This window comes from Pongo abelii, chromosome 5 (assembly GCF_028885655.2).
Source record: "Pongo abelii isolate AG06213 chromosome 5, NHGRI_mPonAbe1-v2.0_pri, whole genome shotgun sequence".
NCBI lineage: Eukaryota > Metazoa > Chordata > Mammalia > Primates > Hominidae > Pongo > Pongo abelii.
The window spans coordinates 78,312,493-78,339,064 of NC_071990.2; the positions used below are offsets into that span (position 1 = coordinate 78,312,493).

At 36.1% G+C, this 26,572-nt stretch overlaps 1 protein-coding gene across 4 annotated transcripts in view; it reads left to right on the top strand.

Annotated features, from left to right (window-relative positions):
• Nucleotides 1–7,597: 7,597 nt before the first annotated feature.
• Nucleotides 7,598–26,572, top strand: part of MEI4 (meiotic double-stranded break formation protein 4) — a 252,077-nt gene continuing 233,102 nt past the window's right edge. For 2 of the 4 annotated variants that reach the window (XM_002817080.6, XM_054557778.2), the window contains exon 1: nt 7,598–8,084. The gene's annotated coding sequence lies outside the window, so the exon portion shown is untranslated. The other 2 variants (XM_054557775.2, XM_054557777.2) reach the window with 1 other exon arrangement.

Genomic DNA, 26,572 nt, shown 5'->3' on the forward strand with positions numbered 1-26,572 from the left:
TAGGGAGTGTGGAAATTGTAGACCAAAAAGTACCTGAGACAAGTCTCAATTTAGAAGTTTATTTGGCCAACATTAAGGGCATGCCCCTGACATAGCCTCAGGAGGTTCTGACAACATGTGCCCAAGGTGATCTGGCTACAGCTTGTTTTTTCACATTTTAGGGAGACATAAGATATCAATCAATACATGTAAGATGTACATTGGTTTGGTCTGGAAAGATGAGGCAACTCAAAGGGAGGCGGGCAAGGGTGGGTTCCAAGTCATAGACAGATTGAAAGGTTTTCTGATTGTCAGTTGGTTGAAAGAGTTCTTCTGAAGACCTGGAATTAACAGAATGGAATGTCTGGGTTAAGATAAGGGGCTGTGGAGAGCAAGGTTCTTATTGTTCAGATGAAGCCTCCAGGTAGTGAGCTGCAGAGAGAATAAACCAAATGTTTCTGATTAGGCTTATAGAGTGGTCTGTTCTGTTAGTCTTAAGGTCTCAGTTTTAGTGTTAATACTGGTCAGCTGTGCCCGAATTCCAACGGGACGAAGGTATAATGAGGCATTTCCTTTTTTTTTTTTTTTTTTTTTTTTTGAGACAGAGTCTTGCTCTGTCTCCCAGGCTGGAGTGCAGTGGCATGATCTTGGCTCACTACAACCTCTGCCTCCCAGGTTCAAGCAATTCTCCCTGCCTCAGCCTCCCGAGCAGCTGGGATTACAGGTGTCCATCACCACGCCAGGCTAAGTTTTGTATTTTGTATTTAGTAGAGACAGGTTTTCGCCATATTGGCCAGGATGGTCTTGAACTCCTGACCTCAGGTGATCTGCCCGCCTTGGCTTCCCAAATTGTTGGGATTACAGGCATGAGCCTTTTGTTTTGTTTTGTTTTTTTAAGTGAAAGCAGGTTTATTAGGAAAGTAAAGGAATAAAGAATGGCTACTCCGTAGGGAGAGCAGCTGACGTATTTCCAACCACCCATTCCCATCGTGGCCTGAACTAGCATTTCAGGCTTACTGTAGAATGCCCTTGGCTGACAGGAGGGTTCCATTCATTTGGTTGGGGGTGGGTTACAATTTTATTTTTGGTTTACAAAATGCTTTTTTTTTCCCTTGAATAATAATAGGAATGTAGGGGTTATGCAGAAGGATAAAGGGACAACTTCAGTAATTTGAAGCAAGTTGAAAATTAATAATAGAGTCCTGGGCACAATTATTTAATAGAATTTAAGAGTAGAAAGGTATTTCCAAAGTCATCTTGCTCAAATAATTTCCTTGACACAGAGGGAAGCTGATTTTCTCCGTGTCACAGTGCAATAAATGGCAGAATACAGATTAAATCCCAGGTGCTCTGACTCTAAATCCAATCTTTTTCAGGATATCACAGCCCCTTCAACAGTGCAAGTAGAAAGGGCATGTTTCTGGCTTTAAGTTAGAAATGGGAGAAAGATATGTTTCTTGTTAGTATAACATAAATGGGGAAGAAAATGTTACCATTTGTGATGCAAATTTCTTCCACTATAATAGGGCAGTACCACTAGCATCAAAGTAATAATTCTTTGCATAATATCATCTGGAAGAGGGTATGTAAATGAATGCTGGCTAACCAGCAGAATACACAGCAATATGGTTTTAGTGTACAATTAGTCCCCACAGTTTGTCATGATATACAACTGTGTTTCACTTAGCCCTGAAGGTGAATCATCAGAAAGTCTCACCTATATTAGGTTTTCTGACCCAGATCAAAGCCACCTATTTTCAGTGTGTGTCAAGGGAGTGGTGGGGGTTGAAGGGTTGAAGGGAGGGAGGGATTTTGCTTTAGTCGGAGAAAATAACACTGAGGCCAGGAAGTCACTACTTAGGTTTAAGGGGTGTCAGAGACTTGACTTTGCTACTTAAAATGTCTGAATGACTTTGGAAGTGTTAACTGTTGTAAATTGTTAATGGAGGGGAATATAAAATAAGAATACTTTATAGATTTGTGAGGTTTGTATGCTATGAGGTCTGCAAAGTTCTAGGCAAGGGGTGAGGCATCAATAAACAATAGACATTGTTGTTACTTGTGATTACCTTGACATATCAGGTTTGTATCTTAAACAGTGTCTAGGTTAATTATTGTACCCAGATAAAAATACCTAACAAATGGAAGATGAAGCAGAGAAAAATGTATGAAACTGTTTAGAACATCATAACTGTCAATGACAAAGTGACTGTTAAAGTTAAAATTGTATTAAATTAATTGATTCTTTTTTTTCTCTTCCCTCAGGTTGTATGTCATATACAGAAAAAAAAATGATACCACTGTTGCTAGTTCAATCTTCTCTCTGAATAAAAATTGGCTTTTAGATTATCTTAAAACAGCTCTTTAAAATTTATATTTTGAGAACACAATGAATTAAGAAGGTTATTTTGGATGCTTGTGATAAGTTATCTATCTATATTACACCAAATACAATATCTTTGGTTTGGAAAAGGTTGTGCTCAAAGGCAATGGTTTTCTATGTAATTTTTGGTTGCAGTGCATGACAAAGGAATTGGGAAAGGTTTACTGAGGAGGTTGTGTTCCTTTGGGAGATCCAAATTCACTCATAAATTCTCATTACTAAGATTCATAATAATTGAGGGTTTCATTACGAAAAACATCACCCATACTCATTTGCTAATGGACAAAGAAAACAGCAATGTCTACTACAGCAATCTATTTACTTATATATTTGGGTTTGCTAAAAAAAAATCACTAGGCAAAGGGAGGTAGGAATTCAGGCAGTAATAATAGCAAATATTTATTTAAAATTTAGTATGATCCAGACACTCTCTAGGGTGCTATATATATGAATTATATCACTTGATGTAAGTGCAATTCTTATCTTCTCCATTTCATAGATTAGGAAATTGAAGTTATAAAAGCAAAGCAATTTACACTGGGTCAACTGACTGGTAAGAAGTAAAACTAGGAGTATAATCCAGGCAGTCTTTATTCAGAGCTTATGCTCATATTTACTATATTATATGTCTCCTATTCAGAGCTCATGCTCATATTTACTATACTATATGCCTTCTGTCAAGGTCAAAAACAAAACAAGTAAAGCAACAAACTCATCTCAACTGAGGATAAAACAGATATATTGCTAGATAAAAGAAGATGATGAGAGTTGGGTTTTTCTGTATCCCTAAGCGTTTTTAGTACTAACCTTTCTATTTTTGACAGTTTGCATGTCCTACTGAGCCACAGGCTGTAGAGTCTACACAGTCAGAACCACACTTCCACTAATGGATTTTCCAGTACTCTGCTTTTTCTTCCTCTCCTGAAAATAATTGGTGAGTTTTTTTCCCCAACTAATCTTAATAGTCCTTTGTTTAACATTATATTTTACCCTGAATGTTTACTGATTAATATTTCCATTCTGAAAAAAGGCCTAACAATTGTGACTTTAAAAACTCCCCATCATTAAATAAACTTTTACTTTTCTTAATGTTGATCTTGGCAGCATTTAGTTCTGAATATTTCTTGATATTTCTGCCTAATTCTCATATTTCTTTAATGCAAGTGGAATGCTTTAAAAGTACATCTTCTGCAGAGCACCTCTTTTGCCTTACCTTTCTTTGTTATCTGTTCTTTCAGAAAGTCACATTGGCTCCAACAGTAACTGAAAAAGCTGTTTTGTCTCCATGTAAGGTTTCGCCATATGTGCCTCTAAAGTCCCTTTTCCAAACTGTTAGCATGCCTCAGTGATTTGCTTTCTTACTTGATATCTTAATAGAGTGCCTTTCTTGTTTCCTAGTAGACCTAAAATGGCTTCTATGGTGCTTATAATTTTAGTAGTTTAGTCTCATTTGTTTTGTATGTCCTTTCATGAATTTAGTTGGTAAAACTGTGAAACTTTTCATTCAAAAAAGCACAAAAGTCACTATATGGTGTTCCGAGAAAACAAAATAACACAAGAAACTGAGCTCATAAACACATAAATTAGGATGCAATATTCATACAACAAAGACTTATTTACTTTAGAAACAGATTTTTGTTTTCAGTGTTTCTTTTCAAAGCCTAAACATTCTCTGTACATTCAAAATAGAAATTTCATTTAAAACACCTTTGAAAATTCTTCACAATTATAAGCAGATAAAGTAAAATACTCTAATTTGGGAAATAGTTCTTTTTACAATGTGTGATTTTAGGTATATTAAAATGAGATATTATTCATAGCTGTAAACACTGCCTCTGCTCAGCCCTATTCTCAATCTTTCCACTTTTCTACAATTCTACACTTTATGCTTCAAAGTTAAGTATTTTTAAAACACATTTTTTCTTATTTCTTTCATATATTTAGCATAGTTTAATAGATTTAAACACTGCAAACTTTTATGGACTTTGCTCTTTTAAAGCAAAGATAGCAACCATATTGACAAAGATTGGGAAAAAATTGCAAGAGGGCATCTGTAATATGCTAATAATTATGTAAAAGACATAAATTACTAATTTTATGTTAATAGCCATTGAATTATTAAAGATAATGATGTGTGGGATTCTGTGGAATAATGTTAAATCAAATAACCATAGGTTCATTATCTATTGAAGATTACATTAGGCTGTTAGACCAATTTGAAGAAAGTACAGCCAATAGTAAGTGATGACCAATAAAAATATGAAGCAAAAGCAGGTGTGAAAGTTATCAGGTAAAATATTAGTCAAAATTCTGAGAAACAGTTAAAAGACACAAAAGAGTTGTGAAGGTGGCTGCCTCAGATACTAGGGAGAATGTTAAGACAGTAGTGGATGGAACACTCTAAACAGGAAGCTTGGAAGACAAATTAAAGGGAGGCAGCTAAAGAGAGACTGAGCTGGCCTCCTAGATGTGCTAGAGTGAAGGGTTAAGTTTATGCACTTTAAGTTTATACACTTTTAAGTAAGATAGGGTGGTGTGGAGGTCTTAGCTCTACCACCTACAAGCTGAATGTCCTTGGATGAATTAATCAATCAGAGTTTCCTTATTGTAAAATAAGGATTAAAAACATTACTTGCCCCATAAGGATATTGTGAGGATTAATTAAATCAGAGAGTCCATGATTACCTGGTATAGTATGTGCAATATTTGCTAGTTATTATTAATCATTATACTTGATTTTAAAATTTGGTTCTCTTACTAGGTTGCTAGAACATTGCAAACAGAGATTTTCTTATTTCTAAGTAGTACCTAAGATAATAAATGTTTCCTGAACTGCTAAACTGAACACAAAACTAATTTTTTTCTGTGTAAGGCATATTGGCCTAGGAATTATTGATGATGTTTCTATTTTATGATAGAACAGTTTATACCATTTTTATAATTTTATATAATAAAATAATGTAAAATGTCTATTTTTTAAAGTTTTTAAACAATAGGTATTTTTAAAATAACTCACATCTTTATTTGACATTTTATTAGATATTCTGCTGTTTTTGATTAAAGTAACCATCTTAGAATTAATATTCACATAACACACAACAGCAACTAAGGTGTTATTTGTTTTACTGTGTGTTATTTGATTACATTTTTGTACTCATTTTATCCATTTTAATAATTTTGTTTTATAGTAAACCGGCTAATAATAATTTAGTGTTCTTTTCATCTAAGGTTTTATATTTTGCAAACAGAGAAACCATTTTCTTTTTTGTTTTTATTCAAACTCTGAGAATTCATACATCATTACCATTAATGATTTCCTTTGCTAATTTATAGACTGGCTTTTAATAACCTTGCTGTCTTGAAACTGTTACATGTGAGAAGCATGATTGTTGAAAACATTCTATTCTGACTATCTGCTCAAGCCCCATTCAGATCCTCTGTATTTAAATGCAGTGAATAACAGGAAGAGGTAAAAGACCTTATATGTATCTTTGCACATTTTCACCTTCTGTTATTTATAAACTCCTTTAGAAAAGTGGCTTGGGTCAAAGCAAATGATGTTTTTAGAAAAGTAGTTCCTAAAAGGCACAGAATTAAATACTTCAAGTACCTGGAATCCATTCATTTCTTTATACAACAAAAATGTACTTATTACCTATTATGTATTCTCACTAAAAATGAGGGAGGCCAAAATCAGTAAAAAAACTTGTACAATTTTCCTGAAAGTTATTCTCTGTTGTACACTTTTGGAAAATTCATAACCATGTTATTTTCAGAAGCTCAAAGAAAATTATAAATTTTACTTAGATTAAGAGACACCTACCTAAGGCTTAATATGAAAGGGTATGTTTTCATTAAAATTCAGTTTGCAGTTTTCCCATTGGATTTCAGTGATTGCAATGTAGTTTGATTGTTTACCCATTTGTTTTAATTATCAGACTGTGCACTTGTATAGGGCAATAATCATGACTCATCCTGTGAGTTCAACAGGATTGAACTCCTATTATGTGCTGGCAATGAATTTGAAGAAAGTACAGTCCGTAAGTGACGACCAATAGGAATATGAGACAAAAGTAGGTATGAAAGTTATCAGGTATCAGGTAAAGATTAGCCAAAAGGCTAAGAAACAGTTAAAATATATGAAAGAGTTGTGAAGGTAGCTGCCTCAGATACCATGGAGAATGTTGAGACATTAGTGGATGGAACACTGAACAGGAAGCTTGTAAGACAAATTAAAGGGAGGCAGCTGAAGAGAGACTGAACTGGCCTCCTGGATGTGCTGGCATAACAGGAGTTCAATCCAATATGTTTAAATGAATGAATGAGTGGAATTGAAACAGAATTTCACACATGCAGCGACACAGGCAACTTTTTTACATTTCCCCTACTTGACCCTTGTTTATCTCTGTGAGAAATCAACTGTGATGATTGGATTTTACATTTGTCAATAAGAAAAGCAAATACAGTAAGCCATTAATTTAGTGTTCATTAATTTGGGGTTCAAGATAATTCAATCTTGGTTTATCTTAAATTTACCTCTGCAGGATTTAAAGATGAATGGTATATTAAACAAATTACAGTAGACTTAAAATCCTTGAATTTCTTTAATGGGCACATGGCTAAAACAATCATGCTTAACATTGTACAGAAATTTACAATAACTGATTAGATGCAAATGAATGTCTTAATAAAATAAAATCCATTTAGTAAAATAAGTTTAACAAACCTCTATTTAAAAATGCTTGATATTTCATTCTATAAATAACATATTGAGACTTCTACTTAACAGCAACTAAGCATTGTGTGTAATACTACATATTACAGAGAATCTGCCTTCAGGATGTTTAGAATCCAGCTGAGATTCTAGTATAACATAAGGCAAAAAAATATGATTAAGAATAAAAGCGAAAATGCAATGTGAAAAATAGGAAAGCGAGAAAAATCACTCTACAATCACAATTTCTTGCAAGAAATAAAAACTTAATTTTCCTTTTGGAAAAAGAAAAATCGTTTTATAATTCATCTTTTCATCAGTTCTCGAAGTCCCCCTTTCCCATCCTGCTCCCTCATTAGAATCAATGCATTTATTTCCGTGAGATGTCTCTCTAGCGATTTTTTTTTTCTTTTTCTTCAAGGCCTTAATCTCACTTTCAGGCGAGCAAGCTCGAGGGGGCGCTCTCCGGAGGAAAGACACTTGGCCTGCGCCATTTCCTTCCCAAAGCCCATATTAAAGAACGCCGGGTCCGTAGAGCTGAGTGCCCTCGTTGACTAGGCTCCTGCTCAGAGCTGGAGTTATTTTCTCTGGAGTGGTTGTGGAGCCCTCGGCTCCTCCTTGGAACAGGCCGCCAAGAGGGGCAGAAGGGGTCGAGTCGGCCGCAGGGGCTTCTGGGGCTTGTGGTCTCCGGGACCTGCTCCCTCACTTCCCCCACGAGTGGAGGGCCCTGGACGCTGGCCAGCGTTTCCCCGCTGGCTCTGGTGACCACCTGCGGGGCAGCACGTGGAACCCCGCCCCTGGGGATGGCGCAGAGCGCCTGCTCCAGGGCTCCCGTGCCCGCTTGAGGGCGCCCTCCCCCGCTACAGGAACCCAGAAGGTAGGCGGGGCGGGCCCTGCACAGCTTTCCAGGACGCCCTCCCGCCGCGCGAGGCCTGGCTTTCTGTGCCTGTGGACCACTCGTCCCTTTCACGTGCCCTGGGTTTGGACCTGAGCTCGCAATATTCGCAGGTGTGTATGGAGCTCCGCACACGTTTGGACGTTTCTCTTTACCTAATTGATTATAGACAGTATCTGCTGTGGAGCTGCTGAAGCATCGGCCCACACCTGTGTGGATTTCTGTGGTATATGCCAGAGTCTGAGCATGTTCTAGCCTGGCTTGACCACCAAAATGGTTCCTGAGCTTGGAAGAGAGGCCTGTGTTTTGAGGTCTTTGGTGGAGTTGTCAAATTTATTCACTGAGCAGATCTTTTTATTAAGCACCCATTCTGTTGGACGAAATAGGTGAAGTGCTGTAGGTGTCAAAGGTGGGACAGACGTGGTCTTTTGTCTCAACGACCTCACAGGCTTCAGTTAGCAAGGGATTTATAGATCCATAGGAAGCATTGAGGGTAAATGGTGAACTTGCGTAAGAAGGATTTGATAAAGTACTGTGGGACATGGGGGCTTGAGGGAGAAGCTTCACGGAGGAGGTGTCCCTTTAAGGAGGGATAAGAAACATTTGAAAAATAAAGGCAGGAGTGAGGAATACAGTACAAATGAAGGGCTTGTTAAGAATAAAGGCAGGAAGCCACATATGTATGGAGAAAACAGAATGTCTTGGTATGTCTAGATTGTTTGAAGAGGCAGGAATTAAGTCTGGAGAAATATCTTGGACTGAAAAGCTTTGAATGGTTTTAAAGTCTGGAATTGCAGACACATTTGGACTTGAATACCATCAGGAACCATAGATAAGGCAATGTGCAGTTGTTTAATATTCATAAAATGCACATAATGTAGAAAAATATGAATAGAATATATTGTTCAATAGCAACATTTGTGTCAAATTGATTACACACATTGATCACTTTTGGGGGACTTGTTTGTATTTTTGTTGTCTATTTAAAATCAAGAGATTTACAGCGTATTATATGACTACAAAGAGACTCAGTCACTTGACGGGGATTTGTGAGTTGCTATCCATTATTCTATTTATTTTTATATATGAGGACTTAGTACTTCAGAAGCGTTTCAGATCAAATGCAATAAAGAGCATGTGTAATTTGAAACATGTATGGATGACTTTCAGGACATGGTAATGGATCATAAATTCAGATGTAAAATTTGAAAATGGTCACAACAAAAATTGATAACCATGAGTATGTTTTTTATTCTTTTTTTGTGAATGTTGGTCTGAATGCCAGTATTTGGAATCAGCTTTGCAAAAACAGTGTTTTGTAGGCCTTGTTAAAGCTTAGAAAATGTTACATTACACCATGTCTTTAGTGTGTGTGAGGGTGTTAGCAGTCCATTGGATATTGTGGTGAAGATCAAAGAGAATATTTTAATTGTTTCATAAGGCATGTGTACATTAAACTCTGTCATATCAAGGTGCTTGATGCTGAAGGTCAGAGTGACAATTTATTATAACAAAGCTAGCTAAATTAGGCTAGGTCACTTAGGAGCATTGTTGAGGCAAACATACATATGACTACATTGTGGAGAATAGATTGGAGGGAGTTAGAGATCAGTTAGAAGGATGATACAGTCGTAATGACGAGATACTAATGATTTGAGGAAAATGTAGACACATTTTAAAATATAGGACAATAATCATGGGAGTAAGGCTGCTGAAGTCAGAGAGCAAAGTGTTTTAAGAGTAGAGGAGTGCTCGTCAGGGTCAAATACTGCAGATAAATAGAATGGGGGTTTGCAAGTGGTCTTAAGGTTTGGCAGTTATGATGTCATTTGCGACCTAGGTCAGGTGGGGGTGATTGTATATATATTTTTTCTTTTTTTAAAGCTGGGAGCAACCTGAACATGACTACGTATTGAAAGGTAGAAGTCAATTCAGGGAACGACATTGAAAGAGCTGAGAGGAGAGGATTGATGGAAAAGGTACAAGGGTTTGGTATGCAGTTAGTGCACTTTCTTAGAATATAACTTAATTTTAAAGGATAGGAAGGAAGATATTGGCTATTTTTGAGGAGACTGTTATCCAGTAATGATAGCTTTCTTATGCAGAGTGCCAGCAGAGTGCCTAGAATCCAGCTGGCTTATCTATCCATTCATGTTAAGTTATTCAGCTAAGATTTTCTGAGCTCATCATGTGTTAGCCACAGAGATTTCTGCTCTGAACAGACAGGAAATGGGCTCAGTGGAGCTCACTTACGACTAAGGCCCATAGACATCAAACAACTGACTACATACGGGTTATCCAACTGCAATTGTGATAACTGATAGAAACAAAGAGTATAGAATGTTAAGAGCACCTGTAATCAGAAGGCATTGACATGGCCTGAGGGTATCAAGGAAGGAATTTTCAAGAATAGAATGTTTAAGCTGGTTCCTAAGAGATATCTCTCTTGTTACCAAGTCAGCCCTCCCACCCCTAATGCGGCCTTCTCTTGCCCTGTTATCATCTCATTTCCGCTTCTCTGTTTACTGGTGAGCTGGTTCTCCACTCTTGAGCACTTGAAATGTATTTCGCCAGTAGGATGATAAAGTGGGAAAACTTTCAAAAACCAAGGCTTTGCAAGGATCTTTCTCAAGCCAGTTATTTCTGCATTATGGTGGCTAAATATGAGGTAAGTAGACATTTAATTTTATTCATGCTACCTTGATTACCATTAGGGAAAGAAAAGGGTTTTGGGTATGGCAAATTGATGTTCAGCCACAGCATTAGCCTCTTAACATCCTTTGGAGGAACCACAGTAAGCACAGGGCCTGTCACTTCTCATTAGGAATTTTGGTAACAGCCAATGGAGGTTATTCTTCTTTTCTTTCATTTAAAATTTTGATGCTCTCTGGGTCAAGTGATTGGGAAATAAGCATCCACTCATGTATCTTCAGGGAAATGAAGGTACTATTGCTGCTATGATTTTGCATTTATATAGCACCTGAATGTTGGCTAAGTGCTTTTACAATCAATTTTATTGTTCAGTTTAAAAGAGCCTAAAATCACTCGTGTCAAAATTTATTTGATTTGATTCAGAGAAAAGGATCTTTTCTGAAAAATGGGCCTTCTATGATGTGGAAGAACTCTGATCTACCAAAAGATTAGATATAAGACAACGTTAACATCATCTAAAGAGAGTAAGCTGTTAATAGAAGATAGTAGCCACAGAATTTTTTTTTGTTACCTGCCTTTACCAGGAAAGAAAGTGAAAATAAATATTATAGTGGTAGAAATACATCCCTGTAGGAAGTCAACCCCCCATCATATGGTTTGTAACTAAGGAATTCAGTATAAGTGACAGTATGTATCTTTTAATATACATCCTTAAAGCATTAGGTTTTATTTGGAGCAAGGCTTGGCAAACTATTTCTGAACAGTGCCAGAAAAAAATAAATATTTATTCAATAGAGTAAATAGTTCAGGCTTTGCAGGCCATACTGTTTCTGTTGCAACTACTAAACTGCAAAGCTGTAGTGCAAAAGCAATGATACATGAATGAATGGGCATGTCTGTTGCAATGAAATGTGGTTTATAGAAGCAGGCCAGCCAGATTTAGCCTGTGGGACACATGTAAATCTCTGATTTACAGCATCTCTGAGATTTCTTACTGAACAGGGAGTGTTATAGATAGGAATGATTGATAGCTAAAAGCTCCATGAAGGCAGAGATAGACTTGTTTTGTTGACTGTTATATCCCTGTGTCTACCACAGTGCCTGACAGGTTGGGGATAATTAAATATATCTGTTGAATAAAAGAGTAAGGAACAGAATATTTGATGGAAAATTACCTAAGTTAGGCTAAATGGTTCTATATTCAGATTTTCAGGTTCTCTGACATGAACTGTATGGTACTGCCATTTTGGGTAGAGCAAATTCAGTAGATCTCCCTTATCTGTGGGTTCTTTATCCATAGATTCAAACCAACCACAGATTGAATATGTTTAAAAAATTGAAAACAATAATACAACACTAAAAAACAATATGAATAAAAAAATAGTACTACTACTATTTATTTTTTATGTTCATTATTATAACCCTTGCATTTTGGAAATACAGCAAGATATATTGAAATGCAGTATTTTTTCATCGACAATCAAATTGAATTTAGATGCATCTGGTTGATGGAATATTGTATATACAACTTCTCTCTGCTGTCCTTGTCCTTTACATTGGGATTTTGTAGAATGAGTCAAATTCACATTTTAATCCTCTGTTCTTCAGACAGTAAGTTTTTGAGTACCTTACCATCTCTATGTATTTAAAACAGGGTGGCTAGAAAAGAAGCTCTTTTTCTTTTTATTTTTTTTGTTTGTTTTGTTTTATTTTTTATTATATTTTAAGTTCTGGTATACATGTGCAGAATGTGCAGGTTTGTTACATCAACCCATCATCTACATTAGGTATTTCTCCTAGTGCTATCCCTCCCCACCCTCTGATAGGCCCCGGTGTGTGATGTTCCCCTCCCTGTGTCCATGTGTTCTCATTGTTCAGCTCCCACTTATGAGTGAGGACATGCAGTGTTTGGTTTTCTGTGCCTGTGATAGTTTGCTGAGAATGATGGTTTCCAGCTTCATCCATGTCCCTCCAAAGGACATGAACTCATCCTTTTTATGGCTGCATAGTATTCCATGGTGTATATGTGCCACATTTTCTTTATCCAGTTTATCATTGATGGACATTTGGCTTGGTTCCAAGCCTTTGCTATTGTAAACAATGCTGCAATAAGCTCTTTTTCTATGTGTTGTCTGATGGAGCTTAGTTAAGCATGAGCCCTCCAATAACTTTGAGAAGAACCAACATCTCCTCTTCCCTTATTTGCAAATTTAAGGGAGAATATAATCTTAACCCTTTTTATACTTCCTCCTCTGCTGTTTAAAATATGAACAGTTGTCTTGGATGAGGGCTTTTTTCTTTCTGTTATTAGACTTATATATATTTCAAGGCTTTCTATCAAGGAGGTAAAATAGTTTACAAATTTTAGATATTTAGAGGGCTGTATATATACTATCCCATTTTCTTTAGGTTTTCCTTAAAATAACAAAAGTAGAGGAATCATTCTTTTATTACTTTTGGGGGCACTATTTAAAGTAATTTGTTGAACTTTTCTTTTAGGTTTCAGATTTAAATGACAGACATCAGTAGACTCAGATTTTTCGTATCTTGTTCTGAGATTTGTTGTTTGGACATTTCGTTCTGTTCTTATGTCCATTATTATACTCCTTAGATTTTGGAAATATAGTAAAATATATTAAAATGCAATATTTTCAGTTGATAATCAAATTGTCTTTAAGGAAATGTTCTAAAGTAGGTTCTTAAGTATAGCCTTCATTTAAGTCAATTTTTATAATGAAAGTCCAATTTACTTTTTAACAGGCTTTCAAAATATGTCAGCTCTTTAATTCTTCCTTCTGATTTATTCAGTGAGCTCATTCTTCATTTCATTTTTGATTAGATTGCTTTCACCATGGCAGAACTCTGGAAAATAAATCCTCTTGTGTTTAACATGTGCTTTAGTTTAATCTGAATGAGTAGAAGAATGAAAACAACACATTAGGAAGTAATTTTGATTGTTGGAGAGAGAGATATGGCTTTCTTAATCTTTACAATAATTATTAGCAAATATGTTTCAGAGGCTGCTTATTGATTGCTTGCTTCTTTTCTTATGACTTCCTATTTTCATGAATGTCTGTCTCTTGCAAGATTCAAAAAAAAAACAAAATGGAGCATATTTTAAAAATTCTCAAAAATAGGTTTTACAATAACTGATTGTTTATGATCCATTCCTTTTTATTTCCTGGTAGGAGAAAGCTACTTTCTTTCTTGTCTGAACTGTTGTGTACTTTATGTTCTGTTATTCATGCATTAGTTTGTATTTTATGTATTTATTTATTTTTCTATCTTCACAGTAGATTAAATATTCCTAAGGGGGAAGGATATCCTTAACTCTAGTGCCTGGCACAACCAATAAGTGGTGCTGAACATTTACTGAAAGAACATTAGTTTCTTATGATAATCTGCCTTTTCATAACGGTGCATAAAACACTTAGATAGTTCTCGAGAGCTTGTTGTTTCCTAAATAATTATTTCTCTTATAGATATGTCTCTACATAATTTACTCTTAATTAATAATCCACTCTTAATAATTTAGTTTCCTATTCTTATAAAGATTATCTTTTAATTAAAAAAATCCACTCACTATCCATCATCCATCATTTATTTGATGATTACTAGACAGTATTTAAACTATGTAACAAATAGATTTTAAAGTATTTTAAAGTATTTCTAGTAAACCCTCTTCATCAAAATGAGTTTCCCAAAACCAAAATTGTGTTACCTTATTGCTGTGTGAATACAAGTAACTACAGCATAATTGCAGACAGCAAATGAAGCAACTGTTTCAGCTCAAAGACTTTGGCAGTATGTTTCATGCTAAACTGCTGCTGTAAAAATCTTTAGTGGCAAATAATAGACAAATTCCCAGTTTCTCATCTTTTTTCAAAAATATGGCTACTGCACGAGATCACTGAGAAAGTTACTGATTCAAACTACATGGCTGGGAACTGGATTCCTTAATTATTAATGTGCTTACCTCATTTTCATTACTCATTGATTAAAAAGCTGAAGTTCAGTAAAGAAAGAAACAACTTCAGAGAATAGTTCAAGTGGGCTGAGTAAATATTATATCAGTATTATTTTGTACATGTTGTACTTTCCAGTAATTTTAGTAGGTTTTCCAACTGGGATCCATCACTTCATTGACCTAGGATTGGAATCATATTCCAGTCTTCCATCACCTGCTCTCTCTTTTAACAATCTGGAAGCAAGCCCTTCAATTTCACAAACATCTTTTAGAACTTCCTGTATTCTTTGTGCACACTGTCAGCATCCTGGCTTAGTTCTTCCAGCCCTTCTTTACTATGTGGTGTCAACAATCCCTCAACTCCTTTCTTCCTTGCTTAATCCTCTTAAAACACCACTTGGATTTTTTTTTTTTTACTCATCCACTCTGAAGGCTGCATTGTTTTCAAGCTGTCTACTTTAAGACGTCAAGACCCCTCTGACTGACTTTCAAGACCCCAACTTCCCTACGCTATTTTCTTTTATTCCCTAATACCATATTCTTTAGTCAAGGAGCTCATGCATTCTTCCATGAACACCTACGCCATTATATGCTCTCTGCTCTGTTCACCGCATTTGAAGTGCTCTTTTGCCCTGCTTTTGCCTCTCTGAGTTCCCATCTTCAGACATTCCAGGTACACTTCAGAAGTCCCTCCTCCTCCTGTTCACACTAACCCACACTAGTTTATTTCTTTGAGTCCTTCATAAATGTATAGTCAGGTCCATGTGGAGACACAGGATTTGGAGGCATGAGCCTGGGATTGAATCATGGCTGTATAGTAGTCTCAAGTGGATCAAGCATTGCAATGAGTGTTTACAGTGTGATTGATAAGAGTTCATAGGGATCACATGTCAATGAACTAATTTTGTCTCCTCAGCAACTTTATAAGTTAGGTGCTATTTTGATTCCCATTTTACAGATGAGTAAACTGAGGCACAGAGAGGTTGTGTAATCTCTGTCTGAGATCACATAGCTGGTAAGGGGCAAAGCTAGGCAGTCAAGTTCTCCTGCTCTTCTAGCCTTTATGTTAGTCTTGCCTCTTTACGATATATTTGAAATGATTTTTTATGGTGATTTTTAGAATTGATTGATATGCAGTATTACTTCCTCCTGTCTCACTGGGGAAGTCTTTAGAAAAAAACACAACTCCTTTATCTGTAAGTGCTTTTGGAGTTAATGTTTCTACATGCTGTGTGTGTGTGTGTGTGTGTGTGTGTGTGTACGTGCGTGCATGCATGTGTTGCTGTGGTAGTTGGCTGAGATGGTGGTCATCAGGGCAGGCACAAGATAACCACATGGTAGTTCAGGGAAGTGCATTCCTATCAAGGTCACATTTATTTCCTACGCCCAAGCCTAGACATTGTAATATGGAAATAATATGTACAGAAAGATGAATATTATAAACACAGTTTTACCACTTGTAAACTGCATAATCTTGAGAAAGCCACCTTCTCTGAATTTTAATTTCCTTAGCTCTAAACAGTGATACTAAATTTCACATTACATAATTCTAAATGAGGTAGTAAAATGAAGTAATTAAATGAGTAAATGAATATAAAGTGAATTCAGAGTATCCAATTTTCAGAGGTGTCCAATAGACATTAGTTACATTTCCCTTTGAGGCTCACCATGCCCCATACTCCAGCTAGGCTCATGGCTTTTCTCATCTCTGTTGATGCCTTTTCCATTGCCCATATTATCTCATTTCCATATCAATAAATTTCCCTAATTTATCCTGTCTTCCCTTAAGTACCATCTACTTCATGAAACTTTCTGTGATTCCTTACCTGGAATTAATCACTCCTTTCTGTAAACGATTTCACTCACAACCCTTTATCATTTGGCATTCATATATAATATGGCTAAATCTTTCCCACTGAGCTGTGTGTTAGAAATAATACAAAGAAGACATAGTACTTGGCTCTGATGGGCTCACTCGCTCTCAGGGGAGAAAGATCCCCAAATGGCTGTAAATACTACCTTGTGATAAAAAGCATCCCAGAGTGCTGTGGAAATGCAGACAAGAGAGCAGTTAATTTCAGAAAGAGGCAGTTGAACTGGACCATGAAGGGTGAAAGAGAACCTGTAGGCAGGAAAATGGGGGAAGGATGTATTCCTCAGAAAGTGTCAGTGACAAAGATTCAGAATCATGAGAGCAAGTGGTTTGTTAGGGAGGCAGCAAGAATCCTGTGTAGCTAGACTGTCCACAGGCAGTGGAGAAAAGTCAAGCTGGAAGAGTAGCAGTGTTTTTGGTCCTCAGCAGAATCAGTTGCATGACTATAGATCTAGCTTAAAAAAAAAAAGGCTTATAATTTGTTTCTCCATTGTGACAGTCTGAATCACCACTGAGACCTGACAGTTCAATAACCTAGTAGCATCTTGGGTGAAATTTAGAAAAAGGTTGAATTTGTCACTGATTATGTCCACCACCAAATTGAATGTTTAATACTGGGTGTTACTGCAGAGGGATTTTGACAAATCAAGGACTCATTAGAGGGGCTGCCAGAATGAAAAGGAAACTCAATATTATGATGTTATGAGAAATGAGGAATTTTGCAGGGGAGAGCATGATGGTTTGCTTTAGATCGTTGGAGGGTGATTTGGGAAAGTGAACATTATACTCTTTTACTTTCTAGGGCAAACCTGAGATTAATGAGCAGAAGTTACAGAGTGTCTGGAAGGAATTTCTAAGACCTGATCGTTAGGTATTAAATTTTCAGTACTGTTCATGTCCGTGGAGGCTGGATAGGAGTCCTGACCCTATCCTTGGGCAACAGACTGTATCATTTCTTCTAGTGGAAAGCTCCTTAGTGTCCATGATATTCAGTATATTCAGTACAGTATTGATGTTAAGTGTATTTTATTGTAATTGAAATATATTGAAATAGATTATCTGTGTCTAACTATGCTAATTTAGTGTGTTCACTTGGCAGTCAATGAAGAGAGATTAAAAGTTTTGGAGTCAAACTATATCTTCGTCTTTTACTGTCTGAGCCTCTATTGATAAAGCAGAGATGATAAAAGGTACATCACAGGATTATGAGGAGGATTAAATAAGATGATGGATATAAATCCATACATACACTATTATATCATAAAATGCTATTGTTTTGAAAGTAATCATTTTCTTTTCTATAATCTATCATACCGTAACTTTCTAAAAGCAATGAGCATCCCACGGCAGAAGTAAAGCATAGTGGTATTTTCTGTGTTTTTTCTAAAGTGAAGGCTTTCTTTGATCATTCAAGTCCATTTCTGAATGTCTTCTTTATGAATAATAAATGTTACTTTTTCCAGAGTGACAAAAGAATGATGATGAATTAATCTAAAATTGTGAACTCACTTTCCATCATCTAGAAGCATCTCCAGACTTCAGAATACAGATGCAACTTTCTATATTTATTTATCCTTCATTTTCTGTTAATATAGACATGGGTGCATAAAATACTTGCCCCCATTAATAAATGTCTATAATCCTTTTATTTATTAAGATTTAAATAAAAATATTCATTGGCTTTCTAGTTTAGCACCCTTATTTTGAAAGAGGAAGCATGTGTGTGTGTCTGTGTGTGTACATACACATGTACACTTGAGTTCTTGCACACACACACATCAAAAACACAGATGAAGATTGTTAAATATTCTTTTTCATACTGAAAAACTGGATTTTTAATAGTTGTTTCAATTAAGAAAATTATGATTTTTCTTTCATAAGTTTTAAATTAGTGCCTAAAATGTTTAAAAGATGAACTTTTCTGCACCATCTTTTGCAGAATAATGCAGATAATAAACAGAGATGTAATATGAAATGATTAGGCTAAGAAGCTGACTTTTTAAGGGTTTATTATTACTGTTATTATTAGTGTCCTCATGTAATTGACTATGCTGTAAGACTTCAGTTTTGGATAATGAACTAGTCTTACTGCTGAGTAAAAGAGTAAAAGCAGAGAGAGGGAAACAAATTTTCACATGTTTTACATATTATATATACATTTTATACACATCCTCCTAAATATACATGTCTGTATCATAACAGCTAAACTTTGCAAGTTCTTACTATGTACCAGGCACTGTGTTAAATCCTTTACCTGGATTATCTCATTTAATCGTGACAACAACTCTATGATGTAGCTTTTGTTATTACCCTCATTTCAGGTACGGAAACTGAGGCTTACAAAGGTAAAGTCTGTAAGTGGTGGAGCCTGCATTTTAACCAAGCTGTCTGACTCCACAACTGGAACTTTTAACTGCCACACAACTCTGTCCAGGGGCTTGTGTAGTCACAGAATCAGAATTGGAAAATTGGTCAATCCTTGTAGTCTTCATATCAGTGGATGTTAAGTTTGTTCTCATCTCAGACAGATCCATGCAGCTTAAGCTTGAGTAACTTGGTAATTGGCATTTAATACCTTCACAAGACAGACCATTTCATTGTTGGACAGCTCCCATCACTAGATAATTTATTCAACTATTTATGGGAAATTTGTCTCCCTGCAATTTGCACATACTGGTTTGAGTTCTGCTTTCGGAGAAATATTGAACATCTCTCTTCTCTCTTCTCCTTGGGAATCTTTCAAATGTTGTATTCCTCTAAGTCTTCTCTTTTTTTAGCAGCTCTCTGTGGTTTGTAGACTCATCACTAATATTGTCACTCTTTCTGACAGTATAGTTCTGACAGCATAGTTCTGACAGTATAGTATAGTATGGTTATTTATGACAAGATTTAATACACAGAACTGAACACAGCTAGGAGGCAGTCATTGAGGCAGAAAAATTTCTGGACTGAACCATAGCACCTAGGTTAAAATCTTAGCACTGATGCCTACTATGTGACATTGGGCAAGTGGCAACATGGCCTAGTCTCTGATCTTCATCTGTAATAGGGACATAATGGCAACCCTAATACACAGGATTATGGTGTGACCACATAAGATTTGCTTGGGAAAGTGCTGTATGTATCACAGCCCCTGACTCAGGCCTTTCAACTTCCCTCTCTTCCCTGCCTTTTCATGTTTTTTCACCTCAGCGTTGCTTGTTCCTTTGTTTCCCTTTGCATCTTTGCTCAAAAAGTCAACTAACTGAAGCCTTTTCTGTTACTGTATTTAAAATTGCAAACAATCCCTTACCTTCTCTCTTCATCTTACCTGAGTTTGTATTCTCAGCCGTGTTTATCACAATCTGAAATATATACATTTTACTTATTTTGTGACCCCTGCAACTGGAATGAAAACAATATAAGCTCAATAGTTTATCCCTTTCTATCACTGCTATGTTCTCAGGATGTAGCAGGTGATTTTAAATAAATAAAAAAAAATTAGTCACATTTATGTTTCTGATGTGGTCTGATCATCAAAAAGCACAATAAAATGCTTTTCCTTTTTTAGCAGTAGAAAGGTACAGTTGGCAAATTTGTGAATTGTTCTTTTTTTTTTTTTGAGATGGAGTCTTGCTCTGTCACCCAGGCTGGAGTGCAGTGGTTCAATCTCAGCTCACTGCAACCTTCACTTCCTGGTTCAAGCAATTCTCATGCCTCAGCCTCCTGAGTAGCTGGGACTACAGGTGTGCACTACTGTGCTCAGCTAATTTTTGTACTTACTTTAGTAGAGATGGGGTTTCATGTTGGCCAGGCTGGTCTCGAACTCCTGACCTCAGGTGATCTGCCTTCCCTGGCCTCCCAAAGTGTTAGGATTACAGGCATGAGCCATGGCACCCAGCCTGTTCTTTTAATATTTCAATTCCATATGTTTATTAGTCTGTTAATTTCCTTGTACTGCAAGGTTGTTTGCTGACAAAGTGGTTATCTGAGCTGGACTCCCAAGAGTGAAATATGATTATAAAATTCTAAAATGTTAGTTAAAATGAAAAAAAAATGAAGTTTATTACTGGTTTCATTTTCTTATGTCTCAAGGTCACAGTTTGATGGATAAATGCATACAAATTTTTATTTTGAAGTAGCAACAAATCATTGCATTTTCTTTTTATTAACTCATTGTAGCCCATCATTATCTTGATATCTGGTTTCTGATTGACAGTGTATCTATAAGGCCTTTGTCTCAAAGTGGTCATAGCCCAAGCTAGTTGACTATTCCCATGTTATTATGGTTTTGGGAGCTGGTAGATGAAGGGGAATGAACAGGGCAGGGGAGGCAGAAATTCAGATGTGTTTAGGACCTATACATAGGAGATTAGGTATGCCCAGAGGGATGCTGGGATCTCAGCTTGGCTCTCAGCATGAACAAAGTCTAGGAAACATGCTACCTGCCTAGATAGAGTTCTCAGGAAAATCTCATAAATCTGCCTAAAGTGGGTTGTGAAGTTAAGATTACTGGGCATGTAGGGAGTGCCGAATTTCCAGACTGATTCCTATCTTTTGTTGTTTAGTGACATGCATATAGAGCTAGCTCTCTGCCTAGTCTTAATGGAAGAAAACAACCGAAGTCAGCAGAACATCTGATTGTAACAGGTGATCTTTCTACTGGCAGGCGAAGAGGAAAGAATTTTCTCACAGTAAAAAAGTGTCTTGGGATATAGGAAAAGAAATAGAAAGATACATTTTCCTTGCTCAAGAGAGTTGACTTTAGACCTATGAATTATTGACACATGCTTTTTGGTGTTCAATGTTTGCACATCTATCCAGATCAAATAATGCTGTTAGCAGTTAGCGCTGTGTCAAACTTTCCTGAATTTAAATCTGCAGAATCATGCTTCCTCAGAATACCTGAACTATCCTAGAGCTGCTTATTTAAAATTATTTTTAATTTGCTTTAAAATGTATTTTAATCACCAGGGTGCTTTCAGAAGAATGCTATAAATCTATCATTGCTAAATACCAAAGCATTGCAAATATACTTTGTGTGGTAGAATAATGACCAGATTAATGCATTATACATTTACATTCTGGTTTTTTTTTTTTTTTTTTTTTTTTTTTTGAGATGGAATCTCACTTTGTTGCCCAGGCTGGAGTGCAGTGTCTCAATCTCCACTCATTGAAAGCTCCGCCTCCTAGGTTCAAGCAATTCTCCTACTTCAGCCTCCTGAGTTGCTGAGATTACAGGTGTGCGCCACTACGCCTGGCTAATTTTTGTATTTTTAGTAGAGACAGGGTTTCACCTTGTTGGCCAGACTGGTCTCGAACTCCTGACCTTGTGATCCACCTGCCTCAGTCTCCCAAAGTGCTGGGATTACAGGCATGAGCCACCACGCCCATCCTACATTCTGTTTTAAATGAGAAGGGATATATATGTTTTGGAAGAATCAATATTTGTAATGAATTTATGAAAGTATCTATGATTTTGCAAATATATTGGAATTAAATTATTTTAGCAGGTAAGACAGGGATACAAGGTCAGTGCAAACTTTAATAACAGCAATTATGATAGATGCTTTTGTTAAGTCACCAATTACCATTGCTAGAAGAGTGAACATTTGGGCACAGAATTGACCAATTGTTCTTCTAGTTACACAGGATCTGCATTTTGGATTCAAGATTACTGATTGGGTGTCAAGGAAGACATTGATCAATATAATGGTTAAATTAATAAAAGGAAGGAGACCTTAAAATGAAGCATTAAGTGGTTTCCAAGACTCATTTCTTCCCTCCAAATAAATAGCATAATAGTATGGCTGTAATAGTAGTAGTAGTACTAGTACTAGTAATGATAATAACTAATAATTCTTAAGTGCCTACTGTGTGCCAGGTACTATCATAAATGCTTTTCAACAATGATTTGCTTTCATCTTTGAAACAATTTAAAACAATTGTTACTAACATATTTCTTGCTTTATGGATGAAATGAGATGCAGAGATTGCTGTGAGTCATTCAGCTGGCAAAGTGTAGAGCTAGATTCAGCCTGCAGGCCCTCTCTTCTGAAGGCTAGGGCTTAGTTTTTCTGTTCCCCAATTCAATTGAGAACATATCGACTTATGCAGACCCTCTTGGGGGTGTTGGTGGAGGAGTGAAGAAGGGGAAGATGACATAGCCCCTGACCCTCAAGGAACTTTAATAGAGGAGAGAAAGGACAAAAGCAGATGGTGATTGGTTTAGGTGATGAGTACTCCAACAAGAGTTAAGAGAAGGGACAATCACTATGGGATGAAATTGTTAGGGAAGAAGACCTCCTGGAAGAGGTGAACTTTGGCTTAGGCTTTCCTTACCTGCTGAGTAAACTTGCCACAACAAATTGTGTCCTTTAGTATTCAGGTTCTGACAAGAATTGTATGAATGGTATCCTGATATGGTGCCTTGCTTAGGTTTAAAGGGGCTTTGGGCACTTAAAAAATAATGTAAATGTGCATATATTTTTGATGTAGTTTATATCTGAAAACATAATTTATTGCTTATCCCTTCTAAAATGTGGAAGCATTTAATGTTTGATTATTTAAAAGGTCTTCTATATATGTGGAAGAAAGAGAGTTCAGAGAGGTGTTTCAGGTAGAACTGAAATGTAATGTTCTGCTGCAAAAGGTAGAGCAATGCTTTACAAAGACAACTTTCTGCATTTTTTGGTAACATTCACAGTAAATACTTCCTTCAGCAGTGGGGTTGGGCTTGACTATATTAACGACATGAATTCTTTATTCAAATTCTATGTTTAGGCCCTTGTTTTTAAGTCACATCTAAGATTATTCAATTATTCTAAGGGAAAATAAGAGTTTTAAAATATGTGTATTATAAAAAAGCACAACAAAATGCAGTCATGTACCACATGATGTCATTTCAGTAAACAGTGGTCTGCATATACTATGGTAATTCCATAAGATTATAATACCGCATTTTTACTGTACTTTTTCTATATTTATGTATGTTCAGATCCACAAATACTTAGCATTGTTTTGCAGTTGCCTAAAGTATTCAATGCAGTAACGTGCTGCACAGGTTCATAGCCTAAAGCAACAGGCAATATCATATAGGGCCTGTGTTTGTAGTAGGTTGTACCATCCAGGTTCCTGTTAAGTACTTTCTATGATGTTGGCATAATGACAGAACTACCTAATAATGTATTTCTCAGGACGCATCTCTGTCATTAAGCAACAAATGACAGTAATACAACAAATATGAGTGTACCCACCTCCCAGGTTAAAAAAAAAATAGATCTTTACAAGACAGAACAAATTTCTCCTTTTTCTGACTGCAACTCCTCCTTCACCTGCAGAAGTAATCATAGTGCTTGGGATATACCACTCCATACATTTCTTTATACTTTGTCTACATATGGATATGTTTTTAAGCAATATATATTGCATTATTTATATTAATTACCTAAATTATATGCATTTTAATACCTTGCTTTTTTCTTTTAACTGTGAAATTTATTCATTTTGATGGATGTAACTCTAGTTCATTTATTTTTCATTGCTTAATAGTATTTGTTTGTATTAATATACCTCAATTTATTTAGTTGTTTTATCAACAGATACGTAATTTATCATTTTTATTACAGACAGTGAAGGCATGAACAGTTTTTAACATGTCTCTTTTTGTATATATGTCACTGTCTTTTTATGTTTGCATAGTATTTTCTTTTTCTGTGCATTGCTTGTTATATATTTTGCCCATTTTTAATGGATTATCTTTTCTTTATTAATTTATAGGTACTCTTTAGATACTAGGAATAGTCACCTTTTATTGAAGAGTTGTATTAAAAATGTCTTGCCTAGGCTGTGGCTTACCTCTTTACTTTTTCATGATGTCTTCAATGAACACAAGTTTTAAATTTTAATGCAGTAAAACTGTGATAATTTCCCCCTTACCACTTAAATAGGTTTAATGTGCTATATGTGTCTAGTTTAAGAAGTCTTTTATACTGAGTGAATAAAATTTAATTTAAAAGTGCCCCTTAAGGCATTTTAGATGGTTAAGATGAAACAGGAAATATTGCTGCTTTTTTTTTTAAAAAAAGGTTGCTTCAAAATTGGCTGACACCCAGTTAAAATATCTCTTATCAATACCAGTTTACTCAAAGCAGAGCCCACTGTCATACCTTAATTGCTGTATGTATAAATTTTCTGCTCAATCTCAATACTATCATTTGTAAATATGAGAGTTTAGGGAGGGAAAACTATAGATACAACATCAATTTTCACAGAATTCTGTAGATTTACACGTGCACATTCCTTCCTGGACAGAAAGCTCATGGTAACCATAAGTAACTCAAACGGGCCACTAAAAACTATAATGAAGGAAGAAGAAGCCTAGGCTTTGGATACAATTTCAGCCAAGTGTCCCCGAGGTGTTTCATTGCTATGGCTGTTCTCATGGCCATTTCAAGTTTCTCTGCTTACTCGTCATCTTTCATTGATAAGTTTGATCTTAGTTACAAAGCAATTTAATGGCCTCAGTTATACAATCATAGTCTAACCAGGCCAGATAGAACTTGTCAACCACGAAGTTTGGAAGTTGAACTGCCTTGGGTTTGGGTGGTCAGTGTCCAGATTTCCTGAAATTTTGTTCCACTTTCTACAACCGTTTACATGAAGTACAAGGACTTACAAGGAAAGATCCTCATGAAAATTATTGGTTTATTTCTTGGTGCCTCTTAATTTATCCATCATCATGGCCTCAATTATTTGTTTAATCTCCATTTTTATAATAATAATTCATAAATTGTAGTTGTACTTTACTATGAAATAGTTATAATTATTGTAATTAATAATAATAATAAAAGATAAGCCTGGGCAACATAGGGTGATCCCCATCTGTACAACAAATAAAAAAAAAATTAACCAGGTATGGTGGTGCATGCCTGTAGTTCTAGCTACTGGGAAGGCTGAGGTAGAAGGATCGCTTGAGCCCAGGAGTTTGAGGCTACAGTGAACCGTGATCATGCCACTGCACTCCAGCTTGGGCAATGGAGCAAAACCTGTTTCAATAATAATAATAATAAATGTTAAATAACCACTGAAGCCTTCAATAAGATTCCTGTGGTATTTGCGTGCTTTGTAGAAAAGAAATGATATGGGTGGATGGTGACTTCAGGCAATCCAGCCATTCTTTTTCTTAGAGACTCACTGAGTGTGAGTTTAAGAACTTTTGGGTGGGGAAGCCCGGCGGTTAGGATGATCCTATGAGTGTCATCCTCTGTTCTCTGACTTTCTTTATTCTTTTATCAGATTGAATTGTTCTTAAATTTTTCTTTTCTCTTTCCACCATTTCCCCCATCACTATGGACTGTAAAAAAGCAAGAAATATATCTAATTCATCTTTTTATGTTTGGATTCTAGCACAGTTTGGGCCTCAAGTGTGGTATGCTGTCACAACATATTTGTGGAACTGAATTTCTGTCATTGAGTTGTCACACACTACACAGAATGGTTATCAGAATGATGAGCATAGGCTTAGTCATTGTAGGTAAAAATACAATGTTAATGGTCTATAGAGAGGCAAATTATGTGGGCTTATGGTTAAGATGTTTATATTACTTCAGTCATTTTATGCTAGAAAAGTTCTGTGAGAAATATAAGGTTTATTATTACCTTTGAATTAAGATAACAGTTGATAGAAACAGAATTGTTTTAAAATATTTAAAACAACCTTTCCTACTGCAAAAGTAAATTTGGATTTTTTGCCTCAGTCTATTTCATGGCTTCAGCTGCCACCTGCATGGTTTCTCAATATCCATCTCTTTCCTGAGCTCCAGTTTCATTTTCCCAATGGCCTACCACAGCTCTACCTTGCAGTTAGGTAAGAAACATGTGGCACTAGCTGGCCCTTCCTGCACGTCTCTTTTGTTTCTGCCTTCTTTTCTCAGTTTATATTATCACTGTCTAGATAGTTGTGCAAGCTGGAACTTGGGGGTCATTCTTGATATCTTTTCTTCCCTAGTATAGTGTAGCTAATGGATCCCAAAGTACTTTTGATTTTACTTCAGTTATGTCTTTTCTGTCCTGACACTTTTTCTCCTATTGCCCTGTTTGGACCTTTCATTTCTCAGACAGAAGTAGGA